The following is a 19,721-nucleotide window of genomic DNA, read 5'->3' as shown; positions in this document are numbered from 1 at the left end:
TTTCAGGCCTCAAGACTTTTTCCGTATTTTGAATTTTTATCCTGGGAAAATAAAATCGAAAAAAATAATATATAATCACAAAATTCCTCATCTCTTGTTATTTAGGTATCTTTATTATTACATGTATCACATTATAACAAGGTCATTTTTTTCAGGAGGTATTTGTTTCATAAGACAATAAAGTTTGATTCTTCCGCATTTTTTTTTATATTGTAATGTAATAATACGCCACAACGAGGTAGATATAAATTATATCAATAAGTAAATTTGTCTTACATTAATTTTTTTGTTTTAACTTTATATTTCATGTTTTTTTCTGTTTACTTGATCAGATTATATCTATTGCGTCGTAGCGTATACATTTAAACAGGAAAAATGCGGAAGAGAATCAAACGAATATACTCTATCAACAAAAACCTTGTTTAAAAAATGTTTGCTTAAAATTTTTCGAGAATATCCAAGCAATTTATAATTATATTTTATTGTTATCTACCTATATTGCATACTGCCAACTAGATATTCGTATGAAACTGATCACTTGACATTCCAAACAAAGAGAAATATATATATGAATTTTTTTTTTGAAAAAATCTTTCTGTTTGTGACAAATAACCAACATCAATGTTAAAAATATCATAAAAAATAAAGCTTATATCAAGTTTTTTATAAGTAAAATCATTTTTTATTTTTTTGTCAACTATCATGTATATATGCAGTGAAAATACATGCGATATTCTTTGTTATTTCATAGAAAATTTATCGAAATTTTTAATTGCATATGCTTATTTACTTCTCAATTAATTTTCAATTATTAATTCCTGACCTATATATATATATATATAGTTAACGGATTTGGTTAATTAATGACTTGAAGTATACTATAAACTATAGTTATCCATTTTTAATAGTAATTTAAAAATAGATATTTGAAATGATTTTTTGAACAGTCAGTGGTTCTATATAAACAAGAAAAAATTCAGCTAAGAAAAAAAGAGAAAAAAATAAGTACTTTACCAATTGAAATATAGTTCTAAATATATAGAGTCGAACATAATTTATATTTTATCGTTCAATTTGTGGACAATGCACAATCAAACAAATATATAGTTTGTTTATACATATTTCATGTGTATATAAAAAAATACCAGATTGCAACAGTCAGAAATCTTTATAATACGTTTTCATTGAATACTTTTCATATATAGTTTTTGTTTGTGTATATTTCAATAGCAAGTTTTCGGCCATACTGTTCAAGTCCTTCAAACTTTCAAGTATAAAATTTGCAACTGTAAACATAATTTACGTTATTCAAATTTTTATTTCTTTCTGTTTATAAAATATTGATATTTGAAAAATGTATTTTATATTTATCAACATAAAAAATTGAGTATTCGCAAAATGTGAATTATTTTTCGCTGCAAATTTTATGTAGAACATTTAGTCAAAAGTTTTTCGAAAAATTAGCAACAGTCTACTTCATCAAGCTTGAAGAAAACTTTCAAAAAATTGAAAAGCTGAAATTCAAAATTTACATAGCCATTGTCAATAATGAGAATTCAAGTGAATTTACCTAAAAATTTGTTCTATACATAAAAAAAAAAATGAGTTTATAAAAAAAAAATAATAAACATATCAACAACAAAAGTCGTCTCCTCGAAATTGAATTGCCACGATTTCATTTTGTATTATTTTTTATTTTACTTCTCTAACCCAAGCAGACTAGTTTTTTTTTTTTTTTATCATTTCTCTCAGTTATTCGTGTTGATAATAAAAAAAAAAATAAAAAAGCGATACGCGACACTTGCGTAAAGACCATCTACACAGCTATATAAATTCATGGTGAAAAATAGAGAAGTTAATGTTATTCTTGAATTCAAACGCAAGTATTTTAAAATATAAATATAAACCACACTTTTTTATTTGAAAATGTTTTTAACATATTTTTTCCAATAAATATCCATACGCAAATTTTTATTATATATAAACATTTTTTTTTACTTCTTCCTCCGAGCATTATTTTACTACTTTTCCTATCGCACATTGGTGTATATATTTTTCGTGATTTTTATTTATTTATTTTACGTAATACTCTATAAATTTCGTGTTGATTTTCCATCAAAAAAAAAAAAAAATAATATTCTCCATCAAATATATGTATATTTATTTTCTTCAATTGGTTTTTTCATCAAGATTTTTTTCGAATAAAATAAATAGTGATATATTTTTTAATAAAATTCACATTAAACTTCTGGAATTTTTTTTTTTTTTTTTCATATACATTGATATAGGTACATAGTATGTACATAAAACAGACAAACTACATGAAAATAATTTTTATTTCATGATGTTGCATTTATAGTTGAAACAAACATTTTTATTAATTGCGGTGATCAATCATAAACTTTACTCCATACAAATGGCTGAGCATTGAAACAACCCCTTTGAACAATTGTATACATATACATAACTGGCGAGTCCTAATTCTCATTGTGTTCGAGTTGTTATATTTGTTTCCGGATGCACATGGTAACAACAACAAAATAGTTCTATTTACAAGCATTCTCATGTATAAATAACTGAATCGGATAGAGTGACCCAAAACTTGAGTCTCGATAACCCTTATACTTGCATTCATTTAACAACTAAAATAATATTTATTTATATATTTATCTTTTATTGTGTTTGTGAAAGAAAATTTATTTTTATATATATGATATACATGTATAGAATATTTTCACTTAATCAACAATAATAATTGTTAATTGAACTTAGTCAAAATGATATAATCTTTTTTAAAGTTCTTTTACCAAGTAATATGACTTTAGATACTAATCGAAACTTGATACAAATACCTAAGGGATAGCTTCAAAATATCTGTGTCATTGAAAAGTCTCTGCAGACTTGCTAGGTGGCATTTTTTCAAGAAAATAAAGATAACTTCGTTCAAAGTATTTCAAACATCTTGCAAAATTATACTTATTTAATCATAAAGTTTAGAACATATAAAGTGATTAAATTTATAACAGAATTTTTTTTTTTTTACCAGATGAATCATTTATTTAATTCAATTAAATCTTTTTTTCTCTAAACAATGTCTAGTAAACAGCCTAAAAATTAACATTCTGATTTTCTTTTACAACTGGAAGTCGAAGAAGACTGGTCTGCTGTTTCAAGTCTATTTCAAAGTATACATAAAAAAAAATGGAGTTATTGATTAAAATAATTAATAACAATTAACAAGACACATGCACGCTCATTATCTGTAGAAAATAAAAGTAAAAAAGGCTAGTGGACGGTGCAATTGAGTTCAATACCGGAGAGATTTCTCCGGCAACGGTTCAAAAACGAAAAATGCTGAAGAAAATTGGAGGAATGGCGGAGAAATATTTTTACTAAGGATATCTTTTTTATTGTTCGATAATTAATTGACTTCGTTAGAAAATAGACAGTATAGGCTCATGAAAAAGGAATATTGGTGTACATATTGAAATTATTTCTATTTTGTTTTTTTAAGCTATAATCCCAAGTGGAAAAAATATATTTATTGGAAATATGAAATATATTTATTTTATATTTAGAAAAAATTTAGAAAAAATATGAATTAAATTTAAAATATATACAGTTTTGGACATACTAAAATTAAATTTAGAAAAGATTTAGAAAAGATTTAGAAAAAATATAAACTAAATTTAAAATATATACAGTTTTGAACATACGAAAATTAAATTTAAAAAAAATTTACAAAAAATAAAAAAAAAATTTAGAAAAAGTTTAATTTTAGTATGTCCAAACTTGAACATATTCTAAATTTAATTTATATTTGTTCTAAATCTTTTCTAAATTAAAATTAATAATTAATTTGTTTATAAATAATTATTAATTAAAAATATTTATACTTTGATAGAAAAATAATTACTAGTTATGAGATTTATTTATCATTACTCCGTCATAAATTTATATCAATATTTATATTTATTTGAAGCCAGCCGTTTTTTCAATTTTGAATGCCGAAAATGTACCGTGCAATCAGGTGGCATATGCATTAAACAGCATAATCGTATGGTCAATACTAGAAAAAATTAAAACACCAAATAAAAAAAATTAACAATTTTAGAAATTATCACTGAGCTTGCTAATCTTCTTTATTTGGTTTTTTTATTTTTATTCAATTATGTTTATTATCATTCAATATTATTATATATTTCTAAATATAATATAATTATGTTCGAAGATATATATGTAATATAGTGTTCAATTTGCTGAGATTACTCAAAAGTAACATGTTTTTAAAATTTTTCTCAGGATTTTTTTCATCTCTATTTAAAAAAAAAAAAAATAAAAAAATTAATTTTCATCTTATATTATTCTTTTTATTATTTTTTTCTCTTTTATACTATACTTTTTTATTCATTTTTTATTCTGATTTTTTGCTTACAGATATTCGGCAGAGCACACTCAGAGGTAAGAAGTTTTTTTTATTTCTTTTCTTATAAACAAGAATAGCTACTACATATTCACGAGTTACTCAAAAGTCTCTAATATTCAACAATTCCATTCGTATTATTTTCTACAATCAAAATAATTATTTAAAAATTGAAAAAAAAAATATCAAACTATTTAAAAAGATAAATAATCTCAGTAATTCAATTTAAATAAATTATCAAGATAGAAAAATTCCTATCGTTGGACAAAAGAAAAAAAAAATTACTTTAAAAAAATGGCCCTATCATAAAACTTTTTAACTTGACACTAAAAAAAAAGTAATATTAATAAACTTCTCAAGAAATTATAGGAAAATAAAATAATAATTTTAATTTTTTCATCGTGATTTTTAGTTACCCAAGTCAAATGAAAATTAAATTAGAAAAAAAAATTAAACGTGAATCACGTTATAAAAAAGAAAAATAAAAAATGAATTATATTTTTTTAGATAAAAAATAAACTTTGTGTGTTGATTAAGGGTGTATATATATAGTGAAGCAAGCCTGGGGGGATGAAATGTGACCTGATCGATTAAATCGTCGGTGAGGAAATAATTTTGATGAGAGTAGGGTTAATATGAGGGAAGGCAAATTGTACGGTTGAACAAGAAAAAAAAAATAAAAATAGAAGAGGCTGGAAGAAATAAAGACAAGTCAATTGAGAGATGTTGTTGAAGATGAGAAGAATATAGTGTGGTGGGTGTCAAGCTTCGAGACTGAACACGTACCGGTTTAATCGCATTAGCGTTAGTTACAGAGTCTAGCTCTTGGACATGAACACACATAGAAAGTTACGTATAGGCTACATCTACCGCCCTCTGGTTCATGATGACACGATGTTCACTTAGCAACTTCAACTACTTTTTATAGACCCCATCGAATTAATGATTTTTATTCAACTAATTTTCTTTGACACAAATATATATTTTTCTTTATACTTTTAACATTAACATACTCAATCGATTTTTGTCGTTTTCTTTTTCAAAATTTAATCACTTAACCTAACTTTTTTTTCCGGGAAAAGAAAAAAGTAAAGAAAAAAAAATTATTACACGAGTTTTTGCTGTGATGAGTTAAAGTAACAAGTTGTTTTATAAAAAAAGATACTTGAACTTTGAAAATCAGATTAATCTTGAAAAAAAAAATATATATATTTTATGTATAGAGGGAATGTATGAAAGATGAATTCAGGACTTTGCCTTTTTTTTTCTTCTTCTTATGCTTTTGTCAAGTGGAATGTCTTCTGTAAATTTTTGCAAGAGGGAATGAAGAAGGGTTGTTTCGGGAGGTAAGCTTTTCATTCGTCATCTTTTTTGCTTTATGCCCTACGACCTCTTGGAAAAAGTGCTGAATAAACTTCAAATAGATTTTAAAGTGCTGTTAAAATTTTCTCTCGTTCTATTCAAAAATCGCAATTCCATAAGATTTATTTCTATTCTTGTCCTATACACTATTGAGATGAAATATTAATAAATAAAAATATGAAAATAATGTATCTCTATAAGTTTACAATTTTTTTAAGTATATTATTATTCAGAAACGAGAAAAAAAAGGGAATAAAATTGTTGACGTTGATTTAATGATGCTCGAAGATAAATGTCTTTGTCATATGCTTCTTTATTATAACTTTATTATATATAGTATTATTATTTATATTTCAATAATGCTGTTTTTTTTATTGAATGTCTTATCGATAATACATTACTTCTGGTTTCAATCAAATATTTTTTTTTCTTTTATTTTTACGTAGGCAGTGAAGCCGAAGGTAGTATTGCTTTTGTCTGCAAAAAATAAAACTAGCTTCAAAAGATATTATATTAGGAAAAATATATTTTAAAATTTTATATTCCAAGTATATATAAAAAAAACTTTTTACATAACACTGTTTTTGATTCAGGTTCCAGCTTATTTGAATATATATTTTAATGATTTATAAACGATTTTACAATTGTGAAGTTAATGTCAGATCATCAGTTGACACTTAAAATATATATTATGTAAAAAGATAGTACTTTGGAAGAATACTTTTTCTTGCACTTAAAAAGTGAAAATTTTTATGAGCACTATGAAAATTTATATCATTTTCATGTTAGTTTAATTTGTATGATAGAGAGAGAGAGAGATTAAATTAGATTAGATAATACTATATTTATTATTTAGAATTGAATAAACATTTTGCCATCGGTAGAAAAAACATGAATTCGCCTTGATTATTCCTCTAATGAAATAAATGTATAAACGTTTGTTTATAATAATTGAATTCATGGTGAATTCGTGTTGCATATACATGTGAAATGAGCTTTTTTTTTACACGAGAAATTACTTGGTTTGTATTAACTTGTCACGACAAACAACACGGAAAAAAATTTATAGTTTTTATTACTATACTTATAGTAAATTCGGACAGCGACAAAAGTATGGTTGAATTTACTATACCGTATAGTAATAAAAACTATAAATACAATTTTGGTTACTAATACTTACTATACTGGTATAGTATATACATGAAAAACGTTAAAAAGTACAGTTACTATTACTATACTGTATCGTAAATATTACCATACTGTATGGTAAATATTATTATACTGTATTGTAATCATTATTATACTGGTACAGTTCTTTATTTATATGAATAAATTTATTTAATAAAAAAGAAAATTTTTACCAAATAAATCATTTGAATAAGTTGCTTAAAGAAAACAAAAAATAAATTTAAGGCAAGACATTCAAAAATATTTAATAAAATTTAAATTTATTTATAATAAAAAATAAAAAAAAACTATAACGAATAATTACTCGAATTTGTAGTTTTTTTTTTTTTTTCTTCAATTTTCTTAGTTTTATTTATAATTTAGCTCAATTTATTATTTGATTACGTAAAAAATTACAAGTGAATTTAGAATTCCGTGTCTCAAAAATTCAACAATATTATTTCATATAAAAACACTTTGTAAATAGGAGAAATTGTTCAAGTGGGCTGAATTGAATTGCAATAAAATATATTGGTCACATCGTAGTTTTGAAAGACATCGACTGAGTGATCATGACACTGATCAACATATTGAAAATATAAATAGCCTCTATATAAAATCTGTTTCAATAAAAAATTCATCAATATAGATACTGATAAATTAGAAGAGGATAGCTCTGATGAAAGATGTGCTGAATCATTAGAAAATTTTCTATTTAGATTTAGATAAACAAGCAACCTTATTCGTTTCTAAATTATATAATCTTTATGAATTACCACGAGTCAAAATTACTGAAATTATTATTGAAGTGAAAAAATTATTAAAACTGGAAGCTACTAATATTTGAAATCAGTTAACTAATGAAATATCAAAAACTGATTCTCTATGGAAAAAAAAATTTAAAATTTATATATTTTTTGACGTATATCTGAATTACTCAATTACAAAAAAATAAAATAAATCATTTCCGTGCTGGAGGCAATAACTTCTGAATTTATTAACAATATTCATGACAATTGGTTTATTCACCACTGACAAATTTGAAACTGAACAACGTGCTTTTGAATTTCGTAAACAAAATAATATATAAGTATTTTCCTCGTAAGGATTTCGTTTAAATTATTCCATCAGAAAAAGGACCATGTTTTTATTTGGTATACATTGTATATCATATTAAAAATTGAAAATAAAATTTGTATTGTAGTAAAAAAAATCAATTGATATTGAATGAGATGAAATTAAATGAGATTTTGTCAGGTAATGCAGTTATTACGTACGTAATAACCTTAAACAATCAGAAAAATTTTATACCTAAGCTGTAGTTATACTTGTATAAAATGTATAGTTTTTTAATGAATATTTTATATTTTAAAAAGTAAATAAAAAATATATATTTTTTAGATTTGATTTAAAAATTTATCAAATCCCATATATTATTAACATTGTTTTTTCTGAATATTAATATTTATTGAATTTTATCTTCATTATTATTTAACTAATAATATTGAATATAAATTTTTTTTTTTCAATAAACTATAATGTTTTACTTTGTTAAAATATTTTTTTATTTTTTAATTAATTTTTTTAAAAAAAAAGCATAAATTTACTATACTGTATGGTAAAAGATACTATAAGTACAGTTAAATTTACTATACCAGTATAGTAAATCTGTATAAAATTTTCTTTTTGTTTTACTATACCGGTATAGTTTTAATTACCATACCAGTATAGTAACCTTAACTATACTTTCTAGTAAATCTAATTATACTTTTGCCATTGTCCAACTTTACTATAAGTATAGTAAATTTAATCATAAAACATAGTAATAAAAACTATAAATTTTTTTCCGTGAAGATATAGTGCACATACCACAGACCGTGATGGCAAAAAAAAAAAAGATTTAAAAGTTACAAAATAGTAATTGGATCTTACATTCATACAGTTCAATATTTTCGACTGTTTTTTTTTGCAATTGGTCAGTTAAAATGTGGACTTCTTTTTAAAATAAATATATTTGAAAATAATAACAAAAATCAACAGTTAAATTCGAAAATATAAATGCATTTACTGTTCATATCTTTGAAAAATATATAATTCATAAAACCACATTTTAAAAAAATACTATATTTATTTTTAGCTATTTTCACGTATAGCTTGGTACTTTTTTTTGGTGTCAAGTGTAGTTTTCAACTTGTAATTAACTTTCCCTCCAATTCTGTAATGATTTTCTGTGAATTACTTTAATCAACGTTCTATTGAGATTTAGCTACTTTACTGCTTGACCCACAACTTCAGAAAGTAATACTTCATTAATCACTAATTGTTGACATGTGGAATAAATTTATGCGGTATCAATTGTTTTCAGAATTTTCTAAAATTTATAGTCACATTATTAATTACGTCTTCCCAAGTGAAAAAAATATATTTATTGGAAATATAAAATAAATTTAATTTATATTTAAAATATATGTGAATTAAATTTAATTAATGTTTTAAAAAATATAAATTAAATTTAATTTACATGTAATTTACATTTAATTCATATGTAATCTATATCTATACGAAAAGTAAATGTATTTTATATTTTTTCAAAACATAAAATAAATTTACTTAAAATTTTTTTTTTTTCGACATTGCAAAAAAAAAATTTGGATGTACTTCAAATTTAATTTATATTTTCCAAAAATATGAAATAAATTTACTTTTTGTATAGTTATAGATTACATATGAATTAAATATAAATTACATGTAAATTAAATTTAATTTATATTTTTTAAAACATTAATCAAATTTAATTCACATATATTTTAAATATAAATTAAATTTATTTTATATTTCCAATAAATATATTTTTTTCACTTGGGTTATTCATTTTACAAGTTTTATAATCACGCAATCATTTTGCTATTGAACAGCTGTTGATGAGTTACTGCCAAAGTGCTAATCTGAGTATATACTAAGATCATGGAGAAGAGTGAATTCACTTCCATGAATCAGATCTTCTCCTATAAATTATCTGTAAATGTAATCAATGTGCCATCTTACTTAACACGACGAATTATGTAACAAACCAAGTATTTAGACTTGTTTGTTTTTTTAAATAAAAATCAAAAACTCAAAAGAAGCCAAGTTGTATCACGTATCTTTTAGTATTATCAAACAAAACAAACCCAAACTTAACCTAGAATTACAGATCTCTCTCAAATTGAGACTATATACTTCATGTTTGGCATTATACTGTGATATAAGTTTTTAAGCTTTTATGTGTTTTACTCTTTTACTTTTGAAAGCTTATTTTATTTTCATCACGTTCAGTATTAACCTTTTAAAAATATTTAAATATTATTGTTACACGTCTTTAAACTTGTGAAAATTGAATAAAGAATTAATAATAGTTACTTATAATTAAATAATTAAGTTGCTGTAACTGAAACTTTGGGTAGACTTTGTCATATTTAGTAATTATTTCTAACAGTTCTTTACTCATACATGGAGTAAAACTTTTATTTTCAACTATTACTGATGCATCAAGGTCTTCAGGTATTGACCAATCTTCCTCACAAGCTTCACAATTACATGTAAATTAGAAACTTTTTAATCGTTCATGACGTTCTTCTTTAACATGACGAAACCAATTAGCACTATAATTAGCAAACACTTGTTCATCCTCCTTAATTGGACGTATGGCTATAATAGCTAAATTTGCATTACGATAAGTACGTATCACATTTGCACAACAACTGTGATTAAAAAAACTTAAACTTGGTATTACTGATGTTGTCATCGATACACCTTTTCCTGATAGTCCAGAAAATAGTGAATAATTGAATGCATTAAATAGTGTTACATTTATAACTTTTTTAAAAATAACTGAATTAAAAAAATTCAATTCTTTTACCAAAAAAATATGACATTATAATAGCATCAACATATGTAATACATTGGTGATTTGCTGTTGTCGATGATGATGGATCACACAAACCATAAATACTTTCAAATTTTGTTGGATCAAGTTTGCCTTTGATAAAACCCCATGTGAGTGCATCTGTTGACATAAAAATATATAAAAATTAAATTAAACGACTTAAATTAAATGCAAAATTAAATTGTTTTATTTATTTATTTTATGTAACTAGGGTGCGGTCACCGCTGCGCCCCCATAGGCAATTAGACCTCCGGTCCATTTTGCCATCCCCCTCATTTCCCTTAAGCCATCAATACCCCCGATCGTGCAGCAAACGCCGTGATCGCGCCCATTGATAGCTTTATGATCTCTTTACTTACGACAAGTGTTATCCCGTACTAGTCCTGTCCTTTTGAGATGTGCCCTGAGTTTACAGTGTCCAACGGGACCAGTCCTACTACTAGCCTCAGCTGACACCTAGTCATATTTAATAGCTGCCTAACTACCTTCCGCTCAGGTTCACCTAGAAAATCGTGAGTTTGCCTCGCCTTGGGCTCCTCTCTCCATAATTTCTTAGCCGCGAATTTCTGTCTTAACAAAACAAACTGCAACCTCTACGACTGGTCCCGGCCCATAGTCTCAATGCTGAACCTCCAGTTCATCGGCTGTCTCATTACCCTGGATTCCCGAATGTCCCCGTACCCATAAAAGTTTGACCTTGTTTCACGATGCCAGTAAATTCAGATTCTCCCGGCATTTTCTCACCAAGGCTGATTTGTCTGCTGGTGCGTCAATTGCCAACAGCGCTGCTTGACTATCAGGACAGATACAGATCCTTTTGTTCCTATAGCCACGTTCTAAGTTTATCTCTGCACATACTAACATTGCGAATACCTCCGCTTGAAAGACCGTACAGATTTCTCCCAGAGTAAAATTAATACCCTTGGTCGATCCTTGGAGCCAGATTCCTGCCCCAGTGCCCTCCTTGGTCTTGGATCCATCTGTGAACCAGATGAGATGGCATCCCGAAGTCGGACCCGGTTCATACATCCACTCCTCCCGTTCCGGATAATTCACCCTGTATTTTTTTTCAAAGCAATATCTTTCTTCCAAAAAGTCCTGCCTAGCCAATACCGCAGAATTTAACTTTCTCTGCTCGAAAGCAATAGTGCAATGTCCAGTATCACCTACGCGTCCCACCCACTGCCTGTTTCTCATAGCACAAATAGGGGTCGACTTACTAACCCCTGTAATGCCTTTGAGCGCTAACTTATTCTTTTATCTAGTATAACACCCAGATGTTTGACCGAGTTTGAGGGTACAATCTCCTTATAGATTTAAGATTTGTTGTTAAGATGATGATGATGAATTCTATTGGAATAAAAGAAAAATTTTTCATAAAATAAAATAAAAAATGTCAACATAATAAAATATATTTCAATTGATTAAATATATTGATTTGATATATTTAATATTTAATATTTTTATAATTTTGCTTAGTAAAAAAAAAATAATATGATGACTTGCTAATGAGTATTAGAGACTTATGTTTTTTTTTTTTTTATGAATAATACTATAATAACATATATTTTACTCTCTTCAATATTTAATCATAAATATACAAAAAAAAAAATAAATTATAAAGAAGAAAGTGAGGCAAAATAGGACACTCTAAATAATATTTTTATTTATTTTTATATTTTTTTCTAAATGACCTCAAACTACACAAAAAAAAAAAATTGAAATAATTGAAAAAAAAAATTCATTATATCCACAAAGTTGCTAAAAATAAACAAAAAATAAATAGAAAATTTTAACCTTTTAATCAACCCTCAATTTTTCATCTATAAATTTTCGTCAATGTAAAAAAAAATGGTATTTATTTTTAAATTTTTTAAAAAAATTATCAAATTTTCCATTATCACCAATAATGAAACCTGCTCTGGTGAAAATATTTCTCCGAATTTTTCCGAATTTCTCCGTGGTTACTCCGAAGTTCTCTGCGATTACTCCGAATTTTTCCTAAATTGACTTATGCGGAGAAATGAGTGGAAAAATTTCCTCTTCGTCGTTGATTTCGGAAGAATTTTTCCGCGGTAAAATTATTTTTTCACACGGTTGGAGAAATGGTTGACGAATTTCTCCACCCTTTCTCTAACTATCTCCACCATATATTTAATTTTTTTCTAACTTTTTCAATTTTCAATTTTTCCAAAAAAAAAATGACTAATTATTAATTGTTACATAACGCAAAGCATAGTGACGTTTATTTTTTTTGAAAAAAATGAAAATTCGAAGACACTTTTTTCCAAAAAAGTTGATGTACCGAGGTACTTGGTCTACAAAACTCCCGTAATCGTTTCATTAAATTGATGAATGTGGGGAAATGAGTGGAAAAATTTCCCCTCGTCGCTGATTTCGGAAAAATTTCTCTGTGGTAATCTTTTTTTTAAACGTTTCTCCGCAATTTATACTAGTAGACGATATGTTAGACTGAATGATTTTGATAATCACATACGAACTCATCGTGCTGTTGATCAACAAGTCAATTTCATTCTATATTGTACTTACAGTGGTAAAAAATGTAATACATCTAATGATGGAAAAAAAACGGTTTGCTGCTGGTCAATTTATAATGAATGGTTCCACAAAAGGATACACAGCATCACCATTATCATTATTAAAAAAAAAAATTGATAAACATCCAATGATTGTTGTTATAAATACTGATGAATTTAGAACAATAATGTTATGCAGTGTATGTAGTGGTAAAGTTATTACCAGTAAATCACCAGATAGTATCGGTATTGTCCTAATTGTAATATTACATTCAATCGCGATATCAATGGTGCGAAAAATATACTGAAAATAACAATCGTAAAACTTGATCCTAAAAGAAAATATTAATATTTTTATTAAATATTTAATAAAAAATATCGATAATTTTAGTAGATCAACATTACCAAAATATAAAAGGAGTTTATATCTTTAATTCATAACTTAATCTACTCTAACCTGTTCATACACGGAGAAAAAAAAACGACAAATATTGTTGAGAAAACAGGACAAAAATTGTCGTGCCGCACAACAAAGTAGAGGCGAAGTTGAAACTCTATAATATTTGTTCTGCCGGTAGTACAGTTTTTGTTCATCTGGCAGAGTAATAATTACCGTGCTGTTTAACAAAATTTGTCATGCTCCAAACAAAAATTAATAGACATACAACAAAATTTGTTATGCTCCAAACAAAAACTGTTGAACATACAACAATTTTTGTATTTAGTTTAATAATTTTTATTATTCCCCATAACAAAAATTCTAAAACCAAATTAATTTGTTTTTTTCAAAATTACGAAATAAATTTTCATTATGATAATTAAAAAGAAGAAGGAAAACAATTAAGGAACAAATTAATTCAAATTAATGCTTTGATTTATTTTTCATATTTATAATTATTAAAGATTAAAATAAAAAATCTCTGCATTAAAATGACAGATGCAGGTTATGTTTGTCATTTTCATATAATTTCATACTTTATTGTTGATGTGATTTGTTAAATATCAAGTTTGGTTATTTATCTAGTTGCTTACAAATATTTTAGTTTATAATTCACTGATTAAAATGTTATTAAAACTTGACATCTTGGGATTAATTAATTTATTTTTAAAACGTCAGTCACACCAAAGCTGATCTCAACTTAGGCTGACTTAGAAAATTCCACACAATGCCATGTAGATACCCGAGCACACGAACAAGACCGAGTCTTACCGATAACACCCGAAAATCAAATTGTTGTGCAGCACGGTAATATTTGCCTTGAAACTGGACAATATTTATTAAGCAGCCGAACAAATATTATTAAGCAACACAACAAATATTATTGGATGGTAAAAATTGTTGTGCAGCTAAATAAAATTTGTTCAACGATACAATAAAATTTGTTGTAGCACAACAAATTTTGTTCAACGATAGAACAATTTTTGTTGCAGCACAACAAAAAGCGACAGGATAGGATTTCGCCTCTAGTTTGTTGTGCTCTCACAACAATTTTTGTGGTTTTTTTTTCTCAGTGTAGGTAGATTGACATTGGATTAATTCGACGCAGGGGTTCTGAACGTTTCAACCGTTTGCACATGTTGTAAATGGAGGCTTTGAGTAGAGGTTTCCTGCATGGATAAGTATCTAATTGATTTGAAAGATATCCTGAAAACAAATTGAAAATTCATCATATAATAAAATAATACTTCGTACAACAAATCAGGTTAATAAAGCAAGTTTTGAAGCAGCTTTTCGAATATAAAAATTCTCAACATGTAGTGTGCAAGTCTTGATAAGACATTGTACACAGAAAATATAGAAAACTCTTTTAGAAGTCTCAAATTCTTGTGTACAACTATTTCAATATCTTTGAGTCATTGCAAAGAGATGGGATAATTAATTTAACTCTACAATTCATTATATACATTGTTGTTTCATATTTTACACAGCATGTTGTATACTTTGTTTGAAATTCATTCAAAATTGGATCTTGAATTTAAAGTTTATGCTTGTAAAATATCTTATCTGTTTACAAAGACTTGGAAAATAATATTGAACAAATTGTTGTCGAATTAATTAAAATTTTACGAAACATTAATCCTCGAGGCAATGATTATCTAATTTTCAGGGTATAATTTCGAGAAATATTGATTCCATTCGAGGTTATATCAAAAATAAAATAAAGATTAATTTATTAAAAATTCTGCAAAAATGTAAAAGTGAATTCAGATGAAGAAAACAAGTTTTAATGAGTTTGCTTTGAAAATTACACTTTGGTTTTATGATTATATACATTGCAGTTTCATGCGTTAACACTTATATTCACATGTATAAAGGTGGCGCCACTATTATCATTTTTTATAGCCATATTATTTGACTGTAAACATTTTGTAGTTTAAATATATATAAAACTTTATAATAAAAATAATTTACTTTTGCAGATCCATGCAAAACTAAAAATAACCTGTAAACGAGCAACTTGCTGAGGGTAAATGTGTGAAAAGATAAAAAAAATAACTTTAAACTTTAGTTCATGAACATGCATGTATTTGCGTATAAAAATTTATATATATTTTGTGTATATAAATGTCAGAAAATGGGTAAATAAAAAAACTAAAGGATATGAGATGAGGTAGAAAGATAACAATTTTGTGGTTATCGGCTTAAACGATATATATCGGTTCGGTGGTTCTGCTATGTTTTGTTATACAATGCCCTGAGAGGCACAATTTTTATTCACAAGTTTTTCTCTTTATTTAAAATCTCATTACAACTTGGATGAGTATGCAATTTAACAAGTATTTTGTTATTATATTGCTGGTATTTCTATCCTTCATAAAATATAATACTTCATTTTATGAGAATTAAATTAATTTATTATATTAGAACCCCATATTTTAAGAGCAAAATATTTTAATGTATTTTTGAGAATATTTAAATCGTTTGAGGTTTTTCAATTTAATGTTGGAAACATTCCAAAAGTTCAATTCGAATTTCTTGTATTCAATTGAGTGGAAATACTTGGAGCTTATAGATTGGTGTTAAAAAAGGTATTTGAATGTTTTTTTTTTTGTAATTTTGAAGTATTAAAATAAAAGTTTCATTAATGCATTTTTGTTGTTTAGGATTTTGTGGTGTTCTAATTTTTTTTTCTATGAAAATTTAAAATTTGTTTTTGTGTTATTTTATTGTTTTTTTGATTGTTGTTGAATTTTAAAAGCCCTTTAAGATTTTATATTACAACTACTGTGTTTGTAGATCTTATTTAAATTTTATTTTATTACCAAAATGGGAGAGCCAAGTCACTGTTGTATTGTATTGTAGAATTAAATATGTCAAGAAAAAAAAAACAATACTTTAACCTCCTTACAAATTAACATGGAGACTTCGTTAAAGCTTAATAGAGACTTACGAAGCTCTATAGAGCCCGAAATGGGTTTCAATTTTTTTGTAAAAATTTCTTTTAAGTAATCTTTGAAAATTTAAAAGTATTTTTTTTTTCTTTCAAATCAATAATTATATCCAATTACGAACCTATAGTAAATACACTGACTATTTTAAATGGTAATAGTATTAAAATTTTTGTATTTTTACAAATAAAATATTACAATTACAATTTCCAACGTTTTATTTGGATTTTTTGAAAATGTGTTGGTAAATTTTAAAAATATTTAAATAGGGTAGGTAATGTTTGAAGTTTAATTTCGATTGCTGGTTTTAATTAAGTTATACAACAAAAGCCAGGAACAGATAATTATTTATATTTCAGCCTAGAGAAATGATCGATTCAAATAGAGATGAGTTATTAAATTGTTATAAATCAAAATAATAATATATTTTTATAAATTTATACAGTTTTATATTATATGAACAAAATAATTAATTTTCTTTATAATATTTTTAGACGTATAAGCTTGAAAGACAATTTTTTTTTTCTCTTTTATATTGATCATATTGACGAAACAATTATTTTGAAAGTAATTAAATTTGATTGGATTTTATATTACTTCAGTGCTAATGGAAGTGTACAAGAGTTAAATAAAAATAATAATGGATCTATCGCACTTGAGAAATAATGCCAGTAATGTTTTTTTTTTTTTTTTTTCAAAGAAAAATTTAATTTCCGTTTTTACTCACTTTTATATTTTATTATTATCTGGTCGATAATTTTTAAACTTGGCTCATTTTATATATGACATAAATATTATAATATTTTTATAAAAAGTATATAAATAATTTTTTTTTTCTTACAACAGTTGTTACAATCAAAAAAACATATTCGAAAAATAAAAAAAATCAAATCAAGGGTTTTGTGATCATTATTGTTAATAAATTATGAAGAAAAAAGGGTCTTTTCGATCAAGGATTTTTTGATTATAATTTATTATTAATTATAAAAATATGTAAGGTTTTTTAGCATTATTTAATCGATAGCTTATGTAACCATTGATTTAAAACAATTTGATAGGGGTTTTTTTTTCAAGGTTTTCAAAATCATTCGCAGAGCCATCTATTGAACTTCTTTGTATCGAAGTTTGACTATTGCAATTTTGTACTACTGTGAATTCAAAGCCCCACTCAATTTTTTTCACTTGAAAACTATATATAAAAAAAAAAAAATGAAAATCCAATTTTTAAATACTGTTAATTACGATTGTACCTTTAATTTTATAAATCGAAAAACTAAATGGTTAAAAAATTGGTCATGTAAAAATGCTGAATCGACATGTGGCTGACTATTTCTCTAGTAATATATCTTTAACCCAGAAAACATTATTTTCTATCTCGAGATCAACGTTTGTATCTGACCAGATAGCAAATGCTCGACTTTGCCATGTTTTTAAAATAAAACAGACAAACGGAATACTACTGACAAATAAAAATAAAATTCCCATTTATTCGAACGTTTTTCTTGGTTTTCACGAGAGTGAAAAATAGCTAAACTACATGAAAAAGTTTGACCTATTTATTTATTTATTTATTTTTTTGTAAACAACGTCAATTGTGTTGTCCCTTTTTTTTTTTTTTTTAAATTAAACTTTTTTTTATCACGGGTTATAACAATACCCTATTTAAAAAATAAAAATAATATATTGATATCATTTTACAGCTGTTTTATTTGTTTTTTTATTTTTTTTTTTGATAAAAATGAATCAAGATATGGCAAATTGGTAGATGAATTTATCACAAAAAAAAAATGAATAAATAAATGAAAAATAATTTCCAATGTCAAAAAAAAAAAAAAAGAAACGATAAGATTTCTCACCAGTCTATCAAGAAATCCGGAATAAAATACTTGGCATTGCAAAAAAGAAAACCATCTTTTCTTTACATTCATCGTTTTATTACTTTCGTTTTCTCCAATGCTTCTCAAGCTCACTTTTTTTTTTCTTTCATTTCACCATGTTCTTTTTTTATTTCTTCGTTTATTTTTATTCTTTTGGTGTTTCTTTTTTTTTTTTTAGCTGAGTATGCTTGGTAGTCTGATTGGACCGTATCTTGCTGGAGATTTTCTTCTCTAATATATATATATATATTTGTACAGCCACCAAAGCGATTGCATGGAATCTAATTTACCACTTTCTTATTTTTCTTAGCTACGGTCTTGACTACTCTCTTTTTGATGCTCAGAAAAATCATATAAATGAAGAGAACAAATTTTTGAGTATTAAATTTTATGATTTATTATTTCTTTATGAAATCATTATTAAGTTTTTTTTTTTTACTCCTTTGTAAATTAATTAAGTTATATGAGTTTGTTAAACAATTCTTATGTTGTATGATTTTTTTTTCAATGTAGGAAATATTATATTTCTTTAGAAATAAATCCTATGATATTTCATTTATCAAATTAATTTTTTTACAAACTTTTTTTTGTTGTTTAAAGTTTTATTTAAGTCTTCAAAAATCAATAACAAATTATTGAATTGAATGTTGGCTTCTAAATTCAATTCTTTACTTGAAAAAATATACCGTATTCAAGCTCTGGATTATTTTCATTTTATACAATACCTTCTTCTCATCTACTTCAAACCGTTAATCAATTTTTTAATTGATGCAATAAATCTTGAAATAGTCTAAAAAATAGAGGTCATTTAAAATTTTATTTCATCGATTGTAGATATTTTATTTTACGACTGATTAAAATAATATAAAACTCCCGTTACCCAGTAATTTTGTATAATCAATTTAATGCAAATTTAACTTTTTTTTTTTAAGAATTTTTCATTAGTAAAAAAAAAAATAAAAAATAAATAAAAAATTTGATCATAAAGGAGCTGCAGCTTCTATTTATTTATTCATTTTTTTTTTTATTTCTTCAAATTA

General features: G+C 25.3%; 1 protein-coding gene across 1 annotated transcript in view; it reads left to right on the top strand.

The window, feature by feature from the left end:
- Positions 1-4,443: 4,443 nt before the first annotated feature.
- The window catches only part of LOC122854923 (follistatin-related protein 5-like), a 154,937-nt gene continuing 139,659 nt past the window's right edge, over positions 4,444-19,721 (top strand). Inside the window, exon 1 of the mRNA XM_044155963.1 lies at positions 4,444-4,461. The gene's annotated coding sequence lies outside the window, so the exon portion shown is untranslated. The remainder of the gene's footprint in view (positions 4,462-19,721) is intronic.

Source organism: Aphidius gifuensis, linkage group LG4 (assembly GCF_014905175.1).
Source record: "Aphidius gifuensis isolate YNYX2018 linkage group LG4, ASM1490517v1, whole genome shotgun sequence".
Lineage (NCBI taxonomy): Eukaryota > Metazoa > Arthropoda > Insecta > Hymenoptera > Braconidae > Aphidius > Aphidius gifuensis.
This window is presented reverse-complemented; position numbering and strand designations above follow the sequence as displayed.